Here is a 7056-nt window from a genome sequence, read left to right on the forward strand (position 1 = left end):
TATCATGTGGTGCCAGGAAGAAATGAATTTCAGTTTCGTCTGATTTTATTTTATCTGAAGAATTCCTCTCAATTGAAAGTAAGACTTCTCAGGTTGGTGTCTTGGAAATAACAAAAGATTGAGGTAAATATTGCTTCTAAATTTAGGCTAATAGCAAACCAGTTCGGTGTGTCCGACCGATAGGGTCGATGACCTATACGCGATGAGAAATATAATCCAACACACGTCACTGAGAAGTAAAAATTAACTGTGTAGATAGCAGTCAAGGACAGTTCGCATTAAGCAGTGAGTAGAGTTCATCTCCTCTGATCCCACCCTGCGTAGCAAGCGTTTCCGTCGAAGAATGCGAAGCCCAAAAGTTCGGAAAGTTAGAAAAAGATCGAACAAGAGTATTTTTGTGGTTCTTCCTTCTCTCTCAAGCACTTGCTAGCAGGCCCTCGATCTGTCAGAGGAGATGATTCAATGTGGTACCAACTAACTTTATTTCCTTTAATTCCTTTCATTTGTTTATCCCCGCGCCAAAGACAATTTACTTTCAAATGAAAGGCAAGTCAGTGGACACAAAAATCCAAAACTGAGCTTACCAAAAACGTTCTTTCACGATATGCTTCCGATGAGCGACGTTTTACGGTCATTGAAGCGAACAGCAGAGCCGCTGAGCGGGACAGGAAAGCGCGAATGTGACGTCATTAAATTTCGACCCCCGGCTACAGAAAATGACGGAGTTTCAGGTTTTAACTGTGAGCAATGAAAGCGATGGCTAAAGTTTCTAATTTACAACAATCCGGCTTGGCGGTTATTTTGTGGGGCCGCGTAGAGCCGATTACCTCTGTCTGGTTAGCAGGGGTTCCCACAACCCCCCTTCCTGCGAGGTCGCATTTGGGTCTAATATTTCCCCTAATTTTTTCGATGAATAGGTTATGCGCCTATAATTTTCGAATGAGCATTTATTTTGTCTAGTGTTCTCGCCAGTATAAAGTAGAAACCTCTCCTAAAATTCGATTTGTCAGATGTGTTGAGTTATATGTCAAAAATTAGCTTGGTGACCTACCCTGCTATTAATATTTAAGGAGGACAATGCCATTTGACAAAAAGCTTTACTCTTAAGGATCTTACAAGTATCAAGACAAGAGGTACAGCAGTGATACAATAGTTCGTTAATCTATTTACAAAGTCTGGAATTACAGAAAAGTTGATTATTAAACTGAGATTAATATTTAAGGCTATGTCATTTGACAAAAAGCTGTAGTCTTCAACATTTAAAATATCGAAAACTGAAGTGTTCTTATTATTGTTCTATTGAAGTCATTCTTTGTAAGATTTCTTAGTGTTGAAGGGGTTCCATTCCATATAGTTGATCCAATTCGGGAGAACGAGTTTTGCTGAATTGAGAGTGTAGAGCTTTGAGTATAAAGAGTGTTGAGCTTTGAGTATAAAGTTGTTTGAACCACACGATCGAGTATTATAAGAAAGGATTTTGGAAATATCTTGAAACTGTTCTCGAATCCTGCTCGGTGCGTTTTATGCCTGATATCGTACATCAAATTAGCTATGATTTTAAAATAGGAAAATTTCAATGGTAGAACACCGGTTTCAATAAATCAAAGGTACTGCATGTTGTTTGAAATCAAAGAAGAAAATAAATCGAAGGGAGCGTTTTTGCAAGCTTGGCCCAGTTTTGGGCACACGTCGAATCTCTTCTTTCCTGTCTCTTACAAAAAGTCAATCGGCTAAGCCTGCAGGACATTCTTCTGGGTGTGAAAACGGAGTCATTTTTATTTAACTATTTAGTAATCTTATCAAGTGAAGCTATGATCTTCGCAGTTACGAACGCAATTTTTACAATTGCGTAGAGAAGCTTGAAAAATTCAGGACTTCAACGGGGTTTGAACCCGTGACCTCGCGATTCCGGTGCGACGCTCTAACCAACTGAGCTATGAAGCCACTGACGTTGGGAGCTGGTCATTTGTGGGTTCTAATGGTCCCGTGAGGAATGAATCAATGATGAAATGGTATATGAAATGAATCATATGAACTGCGGATATGAAATCAAGTGAAGCTATGATCTTCGCAGTTACGAACGCAGTTCATATGATTCATTTCATATACCATTTCATCATTTATTAATCTTAGGTAAATCATATTTATGGGAATGCAGAAGGTACAACATCCTTCCGAATATAGTAGGTTTTAAAACAAAAATTAACATTAAGTCAGTGGAAAAATATATTTGCACTAAAAAAATACTCTCAACAAATTTTATACTAAATAGGATACCTATACTTTAATCCATCCATTTGTAATGAACGTAATCCATTTGCTATTTATCAGTCGTCATTAGTTTCTTGTAAAATAATAGGTTTAAGCTCATTTTCCTGTATTGTCATGCACTATTGTAGGGCGTTATATACCTCTTACTAACCGAGTTCGAGGTCCGTACTGTAAGTTACGGACCGAGTTTTTTCCCGTTGATTTATGGCCCAAGCGCGAAGCGCGCGGGCCATAAATCAACGGGAAAAAACGAGGATCCGTAACTTACAACGAGGTTAGTAAGATATTTATTATATCTCTGAGGTTAACCGGCGCGCGGGCAAGAAAACTAGTGAAAGTGAAGCGGAAGGTTCAACTGCCACAAAGAATGCCGTGCCAAAATCCCAAAAACTAAATCTTCTTGGCTGTTAAGTTTGAAATAGTTGCTTGCAAGATTCAAACAGTTTTCAGTACAAGTTTATGCAACAGAAATGACATGACAAACTCGCTAGATGATGTTTTGTCGAAATTTTAAATTTAGCGGGCTGTACAGCGGGCCATACTGTAGAATACGGCTCGCTAATTTAGCCAATTACAGCGCGCGTACTATCTGAGAGATATAATAATAACTTCTTACTAACCAAGCGCGAGGGCCGTACTGGGGAATATTGGCCCTCGGTCGTGGCAGTACAAAAACGACCGAGGGCCAATATTCCTCAATACGGCTCGAGTTAGCTCGGTTAGTTAGCAGTTTATTATATGGCTTTTTAATTACCTTTTGCTTTGTTTTTGCAAGCCCGTAATCGGTCCGTGGGCATTACGGGAAAATAATGACCTACAATTCAGTCACAATTAGCCAATCAGAGCGCACTCTATATCGGCTACAAACACAAGCCATATAATAAAGTATTGTAATGCACTGGAAACAGCATTGTAATGCAACAGTATTGTAAATAAATGAATTGTAAGAAAAAAAAAGCTTGGCCCCATACCCCAAGCTGACATGCCATAGGTTAAATGTGGTGAAATGAGAGGCCGATAAGTGTTTTATAAGTGTCTGGGTGGGAACATGATGACGCAATTTGGATAACAAACCCATATTTCGGCTAATTTTAAACACTGCATGGTCAATATGGTGTTTCCAGGTTAGATGTTGGTCAATAAAGATTTCTTGGTCTCTCACGAACTCTTTGCGTTCCTGAGACACATGATTATTTTTATCGTTATCAAATATCATGATACTAGGTTGGAAAGTAACTTTTCTTGAGCTGGACAAAATATGACGGAATTTGTTTGTTTTTGTTTTTTTTTAACATTCAAGGTGAGTTAATTTGCCGTGAGCCAGTCACACAATTTACGGAGCTCCTGGTGTACAATTTCCTCTATTGAGATTACTGTTAGCATGTAAAATACTTGTGTCATCAGCAAACAAAAAGAATTGAAGCTTGTCAGAACATTCTTGGATGCCGTAGTGAGTGAGCCTGAAGCGAACGAACGCAGCAGCTCTCTAATCGTGAGAAGAACACATTTTTCTTCGAAACACAAGGAATTGTGGTTTGCGCGAATGAAGGAATTAAGATGCGCGGTATGATACTCTGTTTTTCATTTCGCTTCTCATATCGTTTACTGTCAGGCAACAAGAAAAGAAATTTGAAATCGTTGAATGGAAAAGGCCAAAAACTTGGAATGTTTTGGGTAGAAAATTTTTAACCGCATCTCCAATTCTCATGTCTGTGTGTACATTTTTTTTAGGTTATTTGTCGAAGCGTTTGACGCAACTTTATAGAGTTCCTTGGTCCACCAATACAACGGCCGGCAATCAACGAAAACATCTGGAGTTCACCTTCCGATGATAGCGCTTACTTCTCGCTCATTAGATAAAATACAGGATTATGAACACATCTCCTAATGTACGTGAATAGCTCAAACTGCTGAGGTTCCTAGGGAAAGCTTTGTATCGTGGTGTCACGCAAGGTGATAATTCGAAAATTCAAAACGCTGTATTTTCGAAACTAAAGACGTCACGGAATTGGAAACTTGAAAAAAGATTTATTTTAGGTCATCTTCAACCTCCTTTATATAAAAATTCAGAAGACCTTGCGATTTTGGTTTTAGAATCTGATGACGTCATTGTGTCTCGAGTGGTCCAGAGGAATGTCCAGTTGGGGGAACGAACTATCGTTAAATTAATAATAAATAATAATAATAAATAATAAATGTGTTTATTAACCCTCTCGCAGAGCAAGCTCTGAATTACAGGGAGATTAAGAATAACTTATAAATATTTCACAGTCAGAAAGTCCTTTAGTCTATTAGTTCTTGTTCTAAGTGAGCGTATTCTGGTGCCCGACCTCGTGCAATAATCATGTTGGACAGACAACATCTCCCTTCCCCTCGGCAGCATTTCTCCGATTTAGGTAAACTAGTGTAGATAAGAAAGAGCAATGGACCCAAGACAGAGCCTTGTGAAACACCAAACGTAATTTTTTTTCCTCAGAGATAAATGAACCAATTTGAGTTGTGTAAGTAAGATGGGAACCAATTATTTATAACTTCACGAAAACCATAATGATGTAGCTCTTACAAAGCAATTTTGTGATCTACAGTATCGAAGTATGCTATTGAGACACGGACACAAACAGCTTGCACATCTTGGTCAATACCGGGAACCTTTGACCCCGACATAAGCTTTATAAGAAACAAAATCATTTCAACCATAGGTTAAATGATATGAGATCAAGATTTCCAGAACAACTTCCGAAAATATGATAAAGAAAATTTTCAAACAGAGCCGGAGGAGGACAAATGTAACTCACTCAGTACAAACAACGATTTCAGCAAATGAAACTGGTTATCAATAATTATCGAACTCCAGTGATCCTGAACTGACTTCCGTGGCTCAGGTCTCTGAGTCAGTCTGAGGTCTTCATTCGGATATCTGCAAGTTGCCGGCATCGTCAATTCAGCACAGTCCAACTGCTCAGTCAACCGCTGGTGTTATTCACCGTCGACATGACGAATTCACGGCCGATATATTAATAACGACTAAATAAACAAACTACCGATTAACAATAAAAAATATATATGCAAGGCAAGAGGAATAATAACAGTATTAAAATAATCGGCTAATCCAGGTATTTAAATTGGAACATATTGCGAGGGATTCAATGCAAGAGATCAATGGAGCGACGCACGCAATGCACGCTGTTCGACAAAGACTCGCCTTAGTTTGGGGCGCAAGTGCGAGACGCGAGGTGCTCGCGCACCAAGAAAATTGTTGCGTGGGAAAACCGCCATGAAACTTGGAGCATTTTCCAAAATTAATTACAATAATGTAATATAACTTTTTAAGCAAGGACCAGCGTAACAAATCATTAGCACCGGATCCCGGTGAAGGACCTTATCAGCGATTTAAATATTACAAAAAGCTAAAAAGAGCAAGGCTAATATAACGGGGTCGAAGCCGGTTCACACCCTTGTAATCGGGACAAGGCCAAAACAATATGGTGGATACGGTTGAGTGGTTTCTTTGTTGTCATTAAATAATCTTAGGTTTTTTGGTGTCTTTTGTGATTCTCTACAGAAAATTGGATAAAGAAAGCTCGTGATCATCCCAGAAACATTGATAAAGCAAAATATATCACACAAAACCATACCAGTCCATCGACGTTGTGTTGGCGGCTTCAACAACTACTCGCATTATCCTGAGATCATAAAATGAGGCCATGTTAAAAAGAGCTTATAGCTGGCATCACTTTCCCAAGAATCCTTATCCTGGATCAAAAATGTTTCAAAAGGGCTGCCTGACTTTGTCGCAAGCGATAACAAAACTGTTTGCGCAAACCACTTTCAGTATGGAAAACCAAGCTACTGTTCTTCCTAAACCCTACGCTCTATCTTGAACAACGAGGCAAAAATAATATTTCACCAAGGAAAAGAAAACTGCCTACATGACATGAAGTGGCATCAACAAAAACGTTGGCACCCTTGTCTACAGAGAAAAAAACAGAATTATGTTTGCTTTTACGTCCGTATTCTGGTTTGATCCATTTTCACAGCTTACACGTGAACATGATGTGAGTGAGTGCCTTTAAGCTTATTTTTGATTACCTTAAAGACAAGGCAAGTGTAATGCACGACTACTGGAAAGGAGAAAAAAAACTCCACAAGGGACTCAACTCAATCAAGGTGAAATAACATCAAGCGAGCATTTTCACTGCAACTAGAGCTTTTACTGTGCATGACGGGACTCAGAATGGAACTTTTCCTTTCTGATTTCTCCTTTAGATTCCAAGTCTCTAAAAGCACAGCAAGTTCAGTTTTCACTAATTGCATGGGTAAAACTGATGTCCAAAGAGCTATAATGGATGATAATCTGGCCTGATAGCGAAGTGATCAGAAGAAATAATCCAGATATGTTTAGCAAGTACTATCACAAATGTACAGTCGTTATTGATTGTACAGAATCTATGGAGACCCCTTCAAGCTCGGAGGTAGCACAGGCTTCTTCATCACGCTTTTACAAGCTTGTAAAATCCTGATGAAAAAAGGCATTGACTTTCGAAATATTGGTTTTTTTTCTCAATATATTTCTTCACCATTATATCAGCCTTGCTCTTTTTAGCTTTTCAATAATATAATGACGTATCTCAACGAATATCGCTTATCCAGCGAGGCCAATCTTACAGTTACTACAACGTTGGGGGTACAGTGACACTCAAGTGTTTATTTCAGTCTCAAGCAGGACCTTATTTGGCTACTAAATATTGATTTGATACTTGTGGTTTGAATATTTTAATAAAAGAA

Source organism: Montipora foliosa, chromosome 11 (genome assembly GCF_036669935.1).
Source record: "Montipora foliosa isolate CH-2021 chromosome 11, ASM3666993v2, whole genome shotgun sequence".
NCBI lineage: Eukaryota > Metazoa > Cnidaria > Anthozoa > Scleractinia > Acroporidae > Montipora > Montipora foliosa.